Source organism: Mauremys reevesii, linkage group 3, assembly GCF_016161935.1.
Source record: "Mauremys reevesii isolate NIE-2019 linkage group 3, ASM1616193v1, whole genome shotgun sequence".
NCBI lineage: Eukaryota > Metazoa > Chordata > Testudines > Geoemydidae > Mauremys > Mauremys reevesii.
Window position 1 is genome coordinate 50,917,078 of NC_052625.1, and position 18,109 is coordinate 50,935,186.

An 18,109-nucleotide genomic window follows, 5' to 3' on the forward strand; every position below is an offset into this window, starting at 1 on the left:
GAGTGACAGCCCCACTGTCGAAGTGCCGCCGAACTGCTGCACGTGCCACCCCTCTCTTCATTGGCTGCCCAGGCACCTGCTTGCTACACTGGTGCCTGGAGCGCCCTGATCTTGCCTACTTTTCAAATGTTAGGCTGTCTTTTATTTTGATCTTAACTCTGAATTACCTTGGTTTCTAATGCTTCATTTTATTTGTTTTTCATAACTGCAGCATTACGAATTTAAAAAAAAACAAACTTACATGTACTGTCAACTTTACTCACAGAGTTTAATGATTTGTTTGGTTTGTTTTCTGCCTGTGGTTTTTCTTGATAATTTCTTTTTGACATTTTGAAATCTTTCCCATGCAAAGAAAGAAAGCTGGCAGAGAGCTCCGGTGTTATGCAGAGAACAATAGGGAGCTAAGAAACAGGGAACATTGTAGTACTTAGAAGTATGATAGGGGTCCCTCAGGTTCTGTGGTTACCAGGAGAACTGGAGGTTCTGGTGGAGCTACTGAACTTTGCAGGCACTCTGAGTTGAGATTAGTGGAGCAACTCTGAGGGGTGCAGGAATGCCTGAGAACATGGGGAAGTTAGTCCAGCTGAATGTTTTGGCCTCTGCCAATTGCTGCAGCTCACAGTTTCCGTGTGTATTGGGTAGAACATTATAACTCATGCAAGTCATGGATTCCACGATTCTTCATATTTCTCTTTAGCTGAACTCTTTTCCCATCCCCTTTCTGCCCCTCCATACACACTTAGATTAAAGAAGTTATGTTGCTGTGGGAAAGGCACCACCACATATGCCTTCTGTAAGTGTGATGGTTGTCACCTACTCTTTGCAGTCAGGGATTTTATCTATGCATGCAGATTCTGCTGCCTACTTAAGAATATTAGAAAATGCTGCTGCTTGTTAGAAAATTCTGCTGCTTCCTACATCCTATATACAGGATGCTGAAGATTATACCATCATATGAATGGGGGTTAAGAATTTGCCTCTGCAGAGGTACGGTAATGGCTGTTCTTTGCTGCCTCTGTAAGGACCCCATTGAGAGAAGGTCTTGGCTGGGAGTAGGTTGAGGCCAGGGACATTGAGTCAATCCAGGGTTATTACCATGTTTGTATACAGATGTTCAAGTAAGTTAACAATGAGAACTTTTGACTTGTGAATAGGCCCTCTCCACTTCACTGACTGATAGCAAAGTGCAGAGGAAAGATTGATTGGTTGCTACTTCTGATGTCACAATGATGCTACTTATGAATCACCTGAGTTACTGAGCAAATTGCACAGGAAAGTTTGATTGGTTGGTTCTTCTGATGTCACAATGATGCTACTTGTAAATCACCTGAGTTACTGGTATAGCTCTGTCACCATCACCTCTGTTGAGAGCTTTTTAGTAACTAGGGAATATATGAAGAGTTTGGGGTCTTCTGTCATTGAAATAATCAAAGCCAAGAATAAGGTGAGAGAACAAGCAGTGAATTTTATTAATATTGTGATTTTTTTTTTAAAAAAAATGTCTCTGGCAAAGTAAGAAACTATTTTATGCAAAAAATTAATGTAATCTAAAGTGTAACTCTGCTGAACTTGGAAAGTAGATTCATTTATTATACTGTGAAACCGGGATTTTTAGTTCCACTTTAAATGCAAACGTCAACCTGTTGGGTGAAAACCAAATCCACTTCAATTTAGGCTTAAACAATTTATTTTAGCCTTTATTATATATGTTTTTAGACAATGCTACTATCACATATGAATTACATAAACGTGCAAAAAAAGATAAGGCAAGACAAGGAAGTGCTCAAGTTATCTTTCTTGGGGACAGGGTGACTCTTCTCAAATCTCTGCTATGCTTGGCTATTTTTCCTCTGTCTCTTCTCCACTATTATGTCAATCATCTATTTTTTAATCCTCTGTTCTGTAACTTTGCGCAGACTCAGTAGAGGAAGCTACCTCATCTGTGTCTTTATCCATATATATTCTACTCTAACCCCCTAATTAAAAGCAGGGGCGGCTCTATTAATCCGGCCACCCAAGCAGGCGGCATGCCGTGGGGCGCTGCGGCGCCGGTCCCCGGCTCCGGGCGTGCCTGCGGAGGAGTGCGCTGGTCCCGCGGCTCCAGTGGAGCTTCCGCAGGCATGCCTGCGGGAAGTCCACCGAGCCGCGGGACCAGGGAACCGTCTGCAGTCATGCCTGCGGGAGGTCTACCCGAGCCGCGGAACCAGCAGGCATGACTGCGGAAGGTCCGCCGGACCCGCCTGCCGCCCTCCTGGGAAAATGCCGCCCACGCGCGTGCGTGGCGTGCTGGAGTTTTGAGCCGGCCCTGATTAAAAGATTCGCCTGCATAAATCACAATAACTAACCCAGATTAATACATTTTTTGCTTATCCTGCTAAAACTTACTTATATCTGTGTAGTTCCCATCACAGCTATTCCTTGCTGTCATGCTCCCTGGCTGCATGCAGTTGTACTTATATTACAACCGCAATTTTTATTCTTCGTACTCATCTGTTTCTGTGGCTTTGAGTTTTTACTTGTTAGCTGGTTGAATAGGCAGGTGGGGGATGAGGGATTGTACCTGACTTGTACAATTTTGCTGCTTGTTAGAAAATTCTGCTGCTTTCTACATCCTAAATACAGGATGCTGAAGGTTATACCATCATGTGAATGGGGGTTAAGAATTTTCCTCTGGAGAGGTACGGTAATGGCGGTTGTTTGCTACCTCTGTGAGGACCCCATTGAGAGAAGGTCTTGGCTGGGAGTAGGTTGAGGCCAGGGACATTGAGTCAATCCAGGGTTATTACCATGTTTGTATACAGATGTTCAAGTAAGTTAACGATGAGAACTTTTGACCTGTGAATAGGCCCTCTCCACTTCACTTATTAAAACTTTAGCACACACTTGTCTTCTAGCCAAGTGTAATCTGTTCTCAGTTTGGTATGGGTACCTGTGTGAGTGTTTACCAAGTCATGGAACACTGTAAGCAGTTTTGGGGCAGAGACCATGACTTCCTCGTATGTATGTCGTTTTTTGTTGTTGTTTTTTTTTTAAACACTGCCTACTAAAGTGGGATTTCAATCCTGATTGCGGGGGCGGGATTGCTATTGTAGTACAAATAATAAATATTACCCTTGCATCACTGTGATTTATGATTAAACTCTGTATAGCGTGAACTGTTGGAGCAAAAAATGGACGACCTACTGAGTCATCAGAGACAATTTGTCGAAAATAATCGTCGGTCCTTAGAACAGAAAAGAAAAGGAAAGGAAAAGGTAAGACGAGACCCATTTTTTCACAAGTTTAAAGTTGCCTCCAGACCGCTATTACCAGAGTGAACAAGTTGTTCATTGAGTATTTGTCCATGTAGAAGAAAAAACGCTGATGATTCCATATTTGATGTGTGCGCGCATACATGCACGCTGTCAGAATTTTTTCCCCGTAATGGTACCCCCAGGGCCGGCTTTGGCAACCTCTGGAGCCCTGTGCTTATGCGCCGGTACATGGGGCCCTGCTGGTCCCACGCCCTCTCAGTTCCTTGAATGGATCTGTATTTGTTAGTGAAACAATTTACTGGCCTACCACGAATTAAGTTGACTAAAGCCATGTTCCCTAGCTGGTGATAATAGTAGTCTGGTGGTTAAAACTTGGTAAGAGGAAGTGAATCCGTATTTCTTCAAGGTAGGCTGGGCAGGCAGGCTACCAATTTGTTCACCTCTAATTTATAGTTCGATGACAAAAATAAAATCAGAAAAAAGTTTGAACATTTTGCTAATAATTTGCTCACTTCTTCCTGAGTTTGACCCTCCCCGCCTGCATTCTTCTGCTCCTGGCAGGCCAAGCCAGGGTAGGAGTGGGCCTTTGGAAAGGGTCTGAGGGCAGAGAGGCTGGGTATAATAAGGGGGTGGCGAGACATAAAGATTTGGGGAAATGGATCACTGGGATCCAAGAGGGTGGGGACGTCATAGGATGGGTCTCTGGCTGGCAATGAGAGTGGGAACAATCTGTGGGGGTGCTTGAGGACATGGGATGGAGCAGGTGTCTTGCTGGAGGATAGGAGGGTGCTTAGGAGAAAGCTGAGGGGAAGCACTAGCACTTCACTACCTTCTCCAGCTGACAAACCTGCTATGATTTGTTAGAGGGGAGTCCTGCAGCTGCTGCCAAGAGAAGTTTGGCAGAGAGGTTTGTTGCCAGGAGACGCCACTAGTGCTTTCCTCCCTATCTTCCTCTGCTTTCTGCTCCCCACTCAGCCCTCTCTTTTTCTTACCAACCCCAACACCGACTAAAAGTCCGTGCCCCTCATAGCCCTATTCCCTCATATAAATCCCCTCTCAAATTCATGTAGAGCCCCAACCATAAGGACCGTGGGGCCTGGAAGAAGCCTCAAAAACGAATTATACCCAGATGGATATCTACTTTGCATCTCCTAATGGTTGCAGGAGATGGGCTAGATTCCTAAGGATCTTAGGAGGTGTGCATTAGTGAAGTTCTGCTCCAGACCTGAGGCGGGAGGAGTCAATGCCCTCTACCAAACTTCTGTTGCTGCCCAGTCATGTGTTAAGTCAAATTGAAAATAACTAAGGCATTTTCCTCATGAAAAACATTTTGACAGCAATAAGCTAAACATGTAATCATAGCAAAGAAGGGAATTCCCCGCACCCCAAAGGATCATGATTATTGGGGATTAGTCTGGTTGCTTAGTTGTAATGCTCGATGTTGTTATGGAGATCTACTTTTGAATCGATATATAAGCTTCATTCCATTATTTGCTAGTATTTTTTGATCCACCTGTCTTGGTGTAGCAGATGAAGTAGGCTACTCTGATTGGCCAAAGTGAGTCATGGCCATTAGTGGCCATAACAGAATTTATGCTTTACTTAAAAATGGGTTTTAAACTCTTTTTGCTTCTGTCAGAGAGCGCTTTAGTGTAATTAGTAACTTTTTTAAGAGGCAATTTACAGCCCCTCCCCTGCGTTTTCCAGTGTTAATAGTTATAGTAACTTGACAAGAAACATGTAACTAGAGTGTGTTTCTCTCTCCTACCCTCCCCCCAGTCTTCTACATTTCTAAGAAGTGTTTCATCAGCTACATGACTTACTGACAGGGGATCTGCCGTGCGACCAGATAAACCAGGACTTGCAGCAAGCCAACGATGCTCTACGAGCAGAACTCAACAAAGTAGGATTTTTAATATCTGAACTATTCAAATGGAAGTGGTGATGCTGAGTTTTTATTTTATGTAAAATTTAACTGTCCTCTTTATTGTGTTTGAAGATCTATACATGACTAATATTTAAGTGCAACTAAATATATCACAGGTCAGAGCAAGCTGTGGTATGTTCCTGTCACAGGGTGAGCTGGTCCATTAAAAGACTGGGGCACAGCTGCACCTTTTGTCAGGTTTAGCCCATCTCCCTGTATGATGGGAATAAATACAAGGGTCATGTGACAGAAGCATGCATCTAAACCGGGCCTGCTGGCAGGTAAAAGGGCAGCCTGTGGTCATTCAAGAGAGAGAGACCCCCCCTCTGCCCCAAAAGTTCAGAGAGAGAGACTCTCTCTCGTTAGTGCCCAGGCAGAGAGCCTGTGAAGAGGACAGGTGACAATTTTCCAGAACTCCAAGGCAAAAGCCTTTTGGGGGAAGAGAATTACAAGGAACTGGAAACTGTGCAGGGATAAGCCTCCATTGATGGACTTGCAGGATGCAGAAGTCCCAGCTAGGAGAGGGGCGGGACCACAAGGATGGGCCTGCTCTGATCAAGACCTGGAAAAACTTGAGGCATTATATGCGGAAAAGAATAATTGAGGCTGGTTAAGGGTATGTTTGAGTCTTGTGTTATGATAATAAACCAACCTGGAAGAGAGCACTACTGTAAAATCACCACATGTGATATCTGGTTTGATGCAAGATTAAAGGTAAACTGAGGTAGCAGATGGGCCCAAAGGCAATCTGGGGTAATGCCCTACAACCGTTCCCTTTAGCCTTGTTCTGATATGAGCACTGCTTCTTTTCTATCCACACTCTCTAATAGAAAACTGCTTTTTTATTTATGATAGACATGGTCTACACTGACTTCATACAGAGGTTCTAAATTTGTCCACGATAGCTGTCCGGCATAGCTATGTGTCATCCTAGCTGTGTGAGCACATTAATCAAACCTTTTCTACAGAGGTGGTTAGTATTTTCTCTACACATACTCTTCTTTCCAGGTTTACTCTTGATACACTCGATTCATACTCAAACTTGGACATCTATAGGTTTTTATCCAGAAAAGCCTACTCCTTTCTAGAATGGAACTAGGTTATTTCATTCTCATTTTTTACTTCCTTTTTAATTTGGAGTACTATGGAGCTATTATGACTGATATAAAACAGGTTTAAAAGGTTGAAAACCAGTTAGAATTTGGTGGTGGTACAGTTATGATCTTGTTAACTTCCTGGTTTAGATAGCGACATAACAGGGGTCGGCAACCTTTCAGAAGTGGTGTGCCGAGTCTTCATTTATTCACTCTAATTTAAGGTTTCGCGTGCCAGTAATACAATTTAACGTTTTTAGAAGGTCTCTTTCTATAAGTCTATAATATATAACTAAACTATTGATGTATGTAAAGTAAAAAAGGTTTTTAAAATGTTTAAGAAGCTTCATTTAAAATTAAATTAAAATGCAGAGGCCTCTGGACCAGTGGCCAGGACCCAGGCAGTGTGAGTGCCACTGAAAATCAGCTCGTGTGCTGTCTGTGGTACGCATGCCATAAGTTGCCTATCCTTGCAATATAAAGTCAGGTGATAAATTTAAGATAGAGGATAGCACGACACTAATTTCCCTTGCCCCTGAAGAATGTGGTTATGGAGACAGAGGTGCAAGCTGAATGTCTTTGTTGGTCCATAAATATGGGGAATTAAGATGTACAAATACTGGTTTTTCACAACATGTAACCTATTCCTTGAGTATATAGTAAGTGGAAAAGGTAGAGTAATTTGTCAATCTCTTGGTATTTGGATTGTACCGAATTGAGTCTAGTTTGGTATTGATCCTTTCTTTTTGTTGGCTGTTCAATGGCATATTTGGTGATAGCTGATCGTCAGTCCAACACCTAAATGTTACCTCTCAAATGAGCAGCTGAGGACTGAGTGGGAATGGGGAAGGATCTTCTAAACCCAATAGGTGCTCGCTTTGACAAAATATGTTATGTTAAAAAAAATGGAGAGCAAGTGTTAAATCTGCTGCCCTTATGATTGAGCTTAAAAGAAAGCACTGGTTAGGATTCCCAATGATTACCAGACTGTACTATGACTATTGCTTAAATTATGACTATATTTATGCATTACAACTATATACTTGAAAATGTGCCTGAAAATATTTTTCATAACCTTGCCCAGTCTTGACTTAAAGATTTGTGTTACCTTAACTTGTTCTGGTTTTGGTATGATACAGAATCTAGAACCCAGGACTGGACAGTGAAAGGAGGATGGATTTTTCAGACATTTAGGCCATTTTTAATTGCACTTTTTTAAAGCCATCATGCTGAGTTTCAAGGTTTAGGGCCAAATTCTGCTCTTAGTTATACAACACAGAAGTCAACAGTTACTCCAAATTTCTCTTTCTGTAGGAGGAAGCAGAACATAGCTTATTCTTTTGGCTTTGTTTTCTAAGGTATCTCTGGAGCTCATCATTTAAAGGGACATCAGGAATTTTTAATTTTTTAAAATAGATTCAATATAACTACAAATAAAATGTGATGTGTTTTCCTCATAGGCAATAGCAATGAAACACTGTTTGGAAAAGGACTCCAGTGAGCTTAACACAGAAGCTGTGCAGAGCAGAACAGGCTTTACTAGCAAACCAGTCAAAGGAACTGGAATAATTAATAATTTAAACTGGAAATCAGTAAGAACTGGTGCCATTTATGCCTTACTGACTCCCAGGGGAACTCTGCAAGCTCTATGTTGGAGAATAGTGTATTTCCACCAGAAGTTGTGTTTCGATACTGTCTTATTCTGGCTGTCCTTTTTTGGAGCATCTTAAAAGACTGTGACAAAGTTCCTCCTCTGCCTTGGTGGGTCCTGCACTTATTAGCGGATTTGCTCACCTCAGATATTCAGGGCAGCCCTCAGTTTGGCCAGTTTTATGGCTCAAACCTGCCATTCACTCAGCTAACCACATCACTTGCCAGCATGGGGAAAAGGAAGGAGAACAATCCCCACAGTCTCTGCTGACCCAGATAGTGTTTGTACTCCTCAGTTCTCCAGCCGCAGGCCCTCTCACTCTCAGTACTTTGCGCACCCTTCACTGACTGAAGTGAGGTCCTTTTTAAACCAGGTGTCCTAATTAGCCTGCCTGCCTTCATTGGTTCCAGCAAATTCCTGATTTTTCTGGAACTGCCCCTGTTATCTTACCCAGGGAAAAGGGACCTGCTTAATCGGGGGCTAATATATTTGCCTTCTCTCATTCTCCTGTAGCGGGCCCCTGCCCCATGGACCCAACCGGCCTCCGTGCCCCTTCATCATAAGCCATCTGCACGACTTAAAGCCGGTTCATTTCCAGACCACGCCAAGGAAACATCTATACGCGCTCGTGCTCCACACTCTGCACTTCCTCACCTTTGCGTCCCACCCTGACACAAAGTGGAGGGACCTCCTGCCACCTCTAGAGGGTGAGGAGCCCCGGTGGGCCAGCCTATACTCCACCCTGCTCCCAAGGCCCGCCGGGGATGTCAGTTGGTCGCTTCTTCACAGGGGTCTGAGCACGAGCGTGTAATTGGTGCAGTTCACCCCCATCCTGGACACCTGCCCTTTCTGCTGCGTGAGGGAGACTCTGGTGCACGTTTACCTGGAGTACGCCAAGCTGCAGCCTCTATTCTGTCTCCTCACAGATATCCTGTTGCATTTCTGGCTGCACTTTCCCCCTCATTTCCTTATTTATGCACTGCCTATCGGTGGCCTCACAAAGTCATGGGACCTCCTGGTCAACCTCCTCCTGGCCCTGGCTAAAATGGCCATCTATAAAACCAGGGAGAGGAGGTTGGCCGATGGAGTCTCCTGTAACTGTGGGGCCTCTTTCCGGTCCTCCATCCATTCACGCAACCGGGCAGAAATCCTCTGGGACGCGTCCACTGACTCCCTTCATGCCTTCGAGGAGCAGTGGGCGCTGTCCGGGGTTCTCTGTCCCCATCTGGTTCCCTTCGTTTGAGCCTTTGACAGCATGTCTGTCCCTGTTATTTCATTAGTTGTCCCCTGAAACCACTTGGTTTCCAGGTCTTGTTGATCCCCCCTTTAAGGCTGGGGGGATCTTTTAGCAGTGGGCTCCCCACTTCCTGAATCCCAATAGGATCACTCTCCTGTAGCCCTCTGGCCCGACCCTGTCACAAGACCTATAGCTGTGATACAAGAAAAGGCCCCGATCTTGCAGTTTTTGCAATTGATTCCATATGGACTGACTCCAGGTCAAAAATTGGTTGTATGGTCAGAGTTTAAAAAAATGATTTTGCACCAGCATACTACAGATAGGGTTACAGTTCATATGGAATTATTTGTTTAATCTAATTATGTAGTATGGTTCAAGAGACTCTTTGTTTAGTCCTAAAAAATAGACTATATTAAATATCTGAGTTCATTTGGAACTTCTAGAATCAGTAGCTGCTTCCTAAGTATAAGTGTGTTTTGCCTAATTCTAAGATTTCATGGAGGAGTGGGTACTTTTTTGGTCACACAATCAATTTAAAGCAAGAGAAAATCCCCCAAATGATTTGTACATTTTAACTTTTTCAAGGACTATAGACTAGCATTATCAACAAAATTCTAACTATGAAGCCAGATCCTGCTCTGGCATATATCAGCATAGCTCCATTGAAATCAGTAAAGTTATTTCAATTTACACAAAAAGCATCTGGCTGTAACTTTTGATTTTTAAAAAACCTTGATTGTAGATTAAAAGATTTTTCCTTTAATTTGGCATTAGAAGGAAAATGAAAGGGAAGAGAACTCAAAATAGTCGTAGAAGCAACATCAGCGACTGGGTTTTTTTAAGTTCTTCTATTGTGCCAATTGCTGTTGTATCTGAAAGCTTTCCAGAGTTAAGAATAATTAAGTGACTAGCATCTGTTATTTGAGGTTTCTATTTCTCCCATATCCCCCAGAGCAGTTTTCAACCTGTGGTGCACAGACCTCTGGGAGTTTGCAGAATGTCTAAGGGGTTCTCGAAAGGTTGTCGTTACAACGGAACAGTGGTTTTCAAGCCGTGGCCTGTGGGGGTCCACAGACTATATCTAAGATTTCCAAAGAGGTCTGCACCTCCATTTGAAATTTTCTAGGGTCTGCAAATGGAAAAGAGGTTGAAAACCACTGTCCCAGAGGGCAAAGTGTGGAGGGCGGGAGCGGGCGCGGGAGTGTAAATATGAAAAATGGTGATGTTAGTTGTCATTCTAAGTTTTTGCAGGAATGAATTTCATAGTATTGGGTCAGCTCCTGAAAAAGCCCTGTCTGCTGCATCTGCTAGTTTTACTTCTGATGTGTAGACAGTTGTTCCTGAGGAACACAGCTACTGAAGTCTGAGAGAGTAAGATGGTATATTGGGCCCATTTCCTTTACAGCTTTGAAAATAAAGACCGAGATTTGATTCAGTGTTCTGTTGGGGAATGAGCGGAGTGAGTGAAACATAGGACTGATGTACTCAAGTGAACCTGTATTACTGAGGAGGTGTGCTGCTGTGTTCTGTAAGTCTTGCAGATTTTGCAGGGCAGAAGCATTCAAGTCTAAATACATTGGATTGCGATGATTCAAGCAAGAGTTAATGATGGCCTATGCGATTGAGGCCAAATTGTAAATACAAATGATGGGATGTAGCCTTACCAGATTAAGGTAGGAGAATGCATTTCTTGTAAATAGTTTTGTGAACGTCCTGCATCAGAGCATGGGATTTTTTTTGTGCAGCTATGTTAGGTTGTTGGTTCCAGCTTTTTGTTGAATGCTTCTTAATCAGAGCCACTTGTGCTGAGTCACAGCAAGAGGGCTGTGAGTTTCAGCCATTTAAACCCCTTGAATTTTGTTGATATTTTGAACACAGGAAGCTGAGAATTCATACAGCTTTGAAACATTTGTCATACATCAGCATTGTCTGAAAATGTTGTCGCTTGACACCTGTGTCTTTTAGAATGATTGATAGAGTGTGTGTGTGTGTGTGTGTGTGTGTGTGTGTGTGTGTGTGTGTTTGTTACGGTATAGCAGTTGGACAGTTTGGACTAGAAGGTTGTGAGACAAAAGGAAAATAACTAGAAGTATCAACGGTTTTAGTTATGTTCTTTGGGTGACTTGTTTAAATAGCTGAAAATACAGACTTGCTGTGTCGGCAAGGTTATAATTTGTTTTCCATCCAGACCCTCCCTTTTCTTGAATTTGGCTTCTGCGCACTAGTGCCCATCTGCTCGTAGTAAGTAGATGAAGAAATGATGGCTTGCTTCCAGTAGAGTCCCACCAGTGCCATGCCGTCTGTTACCCAGCAATGCAGGAGTTGGGTGGAAGGAGTTAGTTTCTTAGAAATAACTTTTATTTCAGTTCCCAGGTAGGACATAGTTGTATGGGGTATTTTAACTTTTCTTAAAATATTTGGAAAAAAAGATGCTTAGAAAATGTACTATCCCGAGCCCCCAGGTATTACTGACTAATAATACTTTACTTCAAATGCTACCTTGCTACCAAGAGCAACTTCATATATTTGACTCATCCACGCTGAGAGATGGGTGGTCTGAGAACAGGAGCTAGAACTGGAAAGTTCTCCTGTGTTCTGATACTGACTCCCCTCTGTGGCTTTGGGCAAGTCACTTAACTTCACTGACGCTCAGTTTTTGTGGGCTGAATTCTATCCTGTGTCAAGATCTTCTATAGGCAGGCACCAGAGAACTGGTTGTAGCTCCCTGGTTCCGTATCCTGAGCCACCTAAGTACTGCTGTGATCTGTGCCAGCTGGGAGACGTCCCAAAAGGATTGTCTGCCCTCTGAGGACTGCCAAGAGTGCCGTTTGTGTTCCTAACTCATGTATATGTTTCCAGAGTCTTCACAGGGACTCAGATGGGTAGTATTCCACATCACACTACTCTCAGTTTATTGACTTAATCAACTGTTTTGTAACTAATGTTTTGTTGTAGGAAATGGAGGAAAAAAACCTTCTTCGCTGCCAGTCTGATCAAAAATCTCAAGAAATCCATCAGCTGCAAGAAGAACTGAAAACAGCTAAACAGTTTCTGAAGGAGACCCAGAATTATGCGGAAGAGATGAAAAGTGAGATACACATTTCTACCTATTTAAATCCTGTTGCAAACTATTACTTCAGTGTGGAAGTTCTTTAAACCTCATTATCAATGGTGATTTGAAGAATACCCAAGAAAAAAAAGTTCCCTTTGTGTGATATAGTTAAATTAACTTTCAGCTAATACACGCAATTCTCTTTCCAAACTGAGATGGAACTTCTTTATACAAATATATAGTACTAACTCATAAAATTATATGGTTTTAAAGCAATTTAAAATGAGGATTAAATATGTCCCAAAGAGAACTATATGGTCAGCATATTAAATACTACAATGTGCTCCTGTGTTTTAAAATCCCAAGCAAACAAATATACCTCAAACTATTATCCTTTTAGCTTGTGTATGGACGCCATCAAGCTTAAACGTGGTGAAATGTTACCTGCCGAGCCGTAATTTGACTTTTCCCTACATTTGTCTATTTGGTTGGGAAAATGCAATTTGCAGATTGAGGTTTAAGAGAACAGGTAATTCTGCTAAATAGCCATTGTAAAGAAGGAGACTGCTCCCGCTTATCCCTGTAGAAGTCTAACCTTACTTAATGAGATTTCAAAATTAAATGTATGGACCCAGTCCTGCTCCCATTTTAATCAGTATTTTGCACTCTCCAATCCATGAGGCCATCCAAATAAGTGCTTTGTGTTTTGATCTTATTCTTGGCAAGTGGCAGCACTTTCGGCTAGCTAATAAAATGTAACGCCTTCTAAGTCCATTTTCTTGCTTTCGCTATCTTCTAGCTGTGGTTCTTACGGTGTCAAATGGTAGCATTATCTCCATTTTCTGAAGGGAATAATTATGAACAAAAAATAAGTCAGAAGATGTTTGTGCTGTAGCTGTGCACTGCAACCAACAATACCTCGTCTTAATTGAAACATAACTGAATGTGGGTGCTCAGAGTCCTAGGCTGTCACCCTTAACCCCCGGACAGTTCTTCCTCTCTAACAAGTCTCTGACTATCCTCTCACCCCTGCAGTGCCTCCTTCTGGTCATCCAGGGACTGAGCTCATTTCTAGCTGGAGCATCCTCTGCTGGTCACTATCCCTCTCCTCACTGGCCCCCATGTCCCTCCCAGACCCCAGTGCCCTCCCCGTCAGGCTCCTGCTCCCAGCAGAAATCCACTATCTGGGTCTCCCCACCCCAGGGAATACCCACCCCCTATTCTCCACCTTGTCTCAGTGGCTACTGCCAGTACCATCTAGCCCCCTTTCACTGAGGCTGACTGCAGTCTGTAATGGCCACTCATCATTGGCTGGGGGATTTGGACCTGCTGCCTTTCCCGCAACTCAGTACCTCTGTGGGACTAGGACAAGGCCCTGCGGCCTGGGGATTTGCCAGTCTGGAGCTTTCCCTAGCCCTGCTTCAAACTAGTACCCCAGCAGCCAGGTCCCTCTCCCTTCAGAGCTAGAGGGAGACTGACTGAGTGCCTGGCTCACAGCCCTTTTATAAGGACCAGCTGTGGCCTGATTGGGGACTGGCCCAGCTGTAGCTGCCTCCCCAATCAGCCCAGGCTTGCTGCTTTCCCCAGCCACAGCCCTCTGCAGGGTTGTTCCAACCCCTTCAGGGCTAGAGCGGGCAACCGGCCTGCCACCCCTCCCCCCTTTGAATCACCACCCTAAATAATCCTTCTCCACCCTAGGTGTTGATATATTTCAAATAACTGTTGATTGCTATCATTTCCCTTCCCCTCTGTCTGCTCCTCTTTCTCACCAAGTTCTGGGTCTTGGAGACATTGAATTTTCCTTGTCCTGTAGGAAGGGAATGCGTAGTCTTGTTTCATATGGTAAGTTGGTGTTATTCAATAGAATTCTCTTTGCAATACAGGAAATCTCTTGTATTGCCCATGTCTCTTAATTTTACTCCATACATCAGTTCATCAAACACCTTGAACATTTTTATATATGCTGGATTTTAAAGAGAGAAAATGGACAAATAGGGTACCAACATTCTTTATCTAGCCATTGGTACTGTTATCTGTCAACCATGAGTTTCAGAGTACAAGCCATCGGACCTCAGGGAGGATGGGCTGTAGAAACAGTTACAATTGTGAAGCATAGAGCGATTTGACTAGCAGTATGTTCTTTCTGCAAAACTGAATTCTGGCAATGCTAAAATTGTCTCAGCTATCCAATGTCATGGTTTGGGAATAAAGGCAGTTTTAGAACACATAAGTAATTATATTCTGAAATACTAAGAAAATGTATTGCTAGGTGAAAAATTGAATATTGGCAATATTGCCATTTTATAGTGTTATCCATAAAAGCTAATATTGCATATTTGACATAGTTTGCTTTCACAAATTAAGCACTTGATTTTTATTACTATAGAGAAGAGTTTGTCTCAGGAAATACAATTAGAAAAGAAAGAAGCTGAGATTCGGGATTTAGAGGGGAAAAATCAAGATTTGACTGAGGAACTTGAGAAAGTGCAGTCAGAGTTGCAACTTAAACAAGCTGAGATCGCTCATCTCCAAAATCTATCTGCAGCCGAGTTGGCTTGTTTAAAAAAGGAAATAGTAAACATCCAGGCATAGCAAAAGTTACTTCAAGAGCAACTTAACATCTCGCTTCAAGAAAATGAGCAACTGAGCAAGGTAATAAAAGAAAGAATGAATCAGTAGCACGTTACTTAGTTCATGACAGGAAAATGGAAACTATTTCAAATGATTTGTCCTATATCTTGGTTGAAATGGTACAATACGGAAACTAACAAAGCCATGTTATTTTCAGTCTCTGTTATCAATGCCAGATAAGAGCAATATCAATATCCTTTGCTGACAGTTAATGAGGCATTTAGCTTTTAAGAGCCCAAATATTAAATTGTGTCCTTTTTAATATCTATTCTCTATTCTAAGATAACATTTGCTATAACTTCTCCATTAGTAGCATGGAAATGCGATTAAATCTGTTATCTTCTCAACTTCTGGCTATCAAAGATACAGGAGGTCTTTAGCAGGACACCTGAAAACGTGATAAAATTGTGCACGTTTTGTCTGTTCTGTGGCCCAGGTTTTCTCCTCACTGGTAACAAAGAGGTGATTCCTCTCCCCTGTAGAACTGGGAGGTGGATCAGTGTTGTTGCTGAAGGTCCCCGGACTAAGCTCCACCCTTCACCTCAGGCCACCAGAAATTGTGTCCACCAGCAGAACAAGTTGGCGGTTCAGTTTCTCCCAACACTTTGTTTTCTAATTAATTATTGTTCATTTTTCTGCCATATTGATTTCATTTCAACTTCTTGCTCCTCTTTCCCTTTCCTCAAGTAAGTTCTGTGGATCCGCAAACACGGCACCTCTCAGTAACTCCCTTTGACCGCTATTGCAGTGCTAGAAAAGCCCTGCAAGATCAAGCTAAGTCCAAGTAGTTCAGGGGGCAGCTTTTTAGGGGGCTTAGAGGATTACCTATGTCTTGCTGTTCCAAGCCACCAACCCTTGCTCTGTGAGGGGACGGGGCTTTGTTGGACCAGCGCACTAGTGCCATGCATGCGTCCATAAACACACCCATTGGAAGCCCTGACTCCATTGTGAGAAGGCTTGATCAGGAGCATGAGGATTCTCAAGGAGATGAGAACCGACATAGTCTGCTCAGGAATAATACTTGGAAACTCCGTGCGCTGGGTCCCAAAAGGCAAAAGAATTGTCCCTTTGTAAAGAAGTAATGCGTACCATTAATGAGTAGGTTGTATAAACATCAGTCTTTAAATCTTTTCTCTTGCCTTCCCACCCTTAGGGCTGGTCTACACTGTGGGGAGTGTCGATCTAAGATACGCAACTTCAGCTACGTGAATAGCGTAGCTGAAGTCAAGTATCTTAGATCTATTTACCTTCTGTGCTCACGGCACGGATCGATGTCCACGGCTCCCCGTCGACTCCGCTACCGCCGCTCCGGTGGAGTTCTGGAATTGATGGGAGCGCGTTCAGGATCGATATATCGTGTCTAGATGAGCCACGATATATCAATCCCCGATAAATCGATCCCTACGCCGATAGGGCAGGTAGACTGGACGTACCCTTAGGATGTGTTTGCTGTTGTTTTCTCCTATATACGGGTCTCCTGGAGTGCTCTGTATCAGACTCGCTGCCTCCCTTCTCTCCCCCCCCAAGTATATCTGGGTGTGCAGAGAGATGTGTTACTTCTGTAGCCCATTCTCAGGTGGCAGGGTAATATAGTTTGTTCATCTCTGTTTTCAGCCTGGGACCCTCTTTCAAGCAGGGAAGGGGACCCAAATTTTAGGTCACAATGGAGTGGGAATTGTCCCTGTCTGTTTATCAGGTCAAGGACTCAGGCTTTACCAAGGAAAGGAGTTTGGAGTCTCCTCTCCCTCTCCATAGGCTTGCTCAGCATTGAAGGATTAAAGAGCACTTTAGCCAGTGTGTGCCCAGAAGAGAGGCACATAAGAATTCCATTCATTTCGGTTAAATCTAGATGTTAAACTAAAAAGTTATATAAAAAGATAAGGATAATGTGTAAGAAAGGGGAACCTAAGTGCATCAGTAGTCCTAACTTACAGAGACATGGACATCCCTCCAGCAGGGGCATTCTTCCAAAAGATTCCATTGACCAAAAGAGTGAGGACACTACAGCAAATTTCAAAACTCCAACTGTGGCCATTTCTTAGACTTAGTAAGGAAAATCTAGTTGGTGGCAAGCAAGTGGGCCATCGTCTCTAGGGTATGATCCTCAATTTGATTGTGAGAGTTCTCTGGGTTACATTCTTGTCAAATCCTTGAGGTGTTGTGTAAGATATTCTTTCATGGCAATTTTTCTCTATCTTGATGTGATTTGTAGCAAAGCATTCTTACTCTCTGGCTACAAGGAAACTGTTTACACTCATGAACGTGAAAAAAATCATCCATACCCCGTGCATCCACTTTCATAAGTGCAAGGCTATTTGGGGAACCAGTGAAATTAGTAGCTGAGACAACAGAAGCCTGAACCCTCCTTGTCAAAGCCGGCATAGTAATCCATTGGTCACTGCCAACACCAAAGGTATTCATGAAGGGAATGGTTTCAGAGTAGCAGCCGTGTTTAGTAGTAGAACAGGAGTACTTGTGGCACCTTAAAGATTAACAAATTTATTTTAGCATGCAGAGGGGAGAGTATGAAGCAGAAGCTCACATAGATGACCTAAATCTTTTTCTTCCCAAACAATTAAATCTTCAGCATCACAAAGACAAAATGAGCATTTGTGTGTGAAGAGTTTACAATTCCTATACAAGACTCTTCGTTTTGACCTATCCTCTGTGTTGAGAGGTTTAAATGGCTGGTAGTATCACAGCAAGGCTGAGGTCTCAAGTTACACAACCCTGTCCATTTACAGACAACATCACTGTTTGTGCCCTGACCAGCGAAACAGATCCATTCCCAACTTGCCAGCTGCTAGAAAGGATTCCAACCCCGCTGCAGTTCAAAATCAGAATATTCTGAATCCAGTGCAGGACATTGTTCAACCAGGTTAAAATAAATTTACCACTCTGGTAAAGATTTACAAAGACCCAAAACTTCATCTCATCAATTGTATCCTGGCAGCAGTCACCCCGGAGCTAGTTTTCCCCAGTGACCAGGTTTGCTGATGCCATGCATTGGTAATGTCCTCTGAGTGGGATTTCTCAATGTGTCTCCAGAAATTCCATTTGTGGACACGTCATTCTCAGATCCTGTCCAAATGTCTCTTTTGGGGCAGGTAAGTACAAGGAACATACTTTAAGCCAACCCAGTTTTCACTTTGGCCCTTGTATGATTGCTACAGGAACACACCTCACTTGGTGAAGAGCATACCTGGAAGACAAGATGCCGCCAGGGTTATGGTGGGTGTCACAGAAAAAAAGAGCGTCCAGCT

At 43.1% G+C, this 18,109-nt stretch overlaps 2 long non-coding RNA genes across 3 annotated transcripts in view; both read left to right on the top strand.

The window, feature by feature from the left end:
• Positions 1–1,386: 1,386 nt before the first annotated feature.
• LOC120402005 lies at positions 1,387–14,796 on the top strand. Of its 2 annotated transcripts, XR_005596906.1 has the most exons (5): positions 1,387–1,444; positions 3,150–3,254; positions 5,034–5,157; positions 12,119–12,251; positions 14,602–14,796. It is a non-coding gene; the product is annotated as an uncharacterized LOC120402005 (long non-coding RNA). The 2 variants fall into 2 exon arrangements; XR_005596907.1 differs by lacking the exon at positions 3,150–3,254 and having other exon boundaries at positions 1,396–1,444.
• Positions 14,797–14,816: 20 nt separating this feature from the next.
• The window catches only part of LOC120402009, an 85,045-nt gene continuing 81,752 nt past the window's right edge, over positions 14,817–18,109 (top strand). The window contains exon 1 of the long non-coding RNA XR_005596910.1: positions 14,817–14,867. This is a non-coding gene — a long non-coding RNA (uncharacterized LOC120402009). The remainder of the gene's footprint in view (positions 14,868–18,109) is intronic.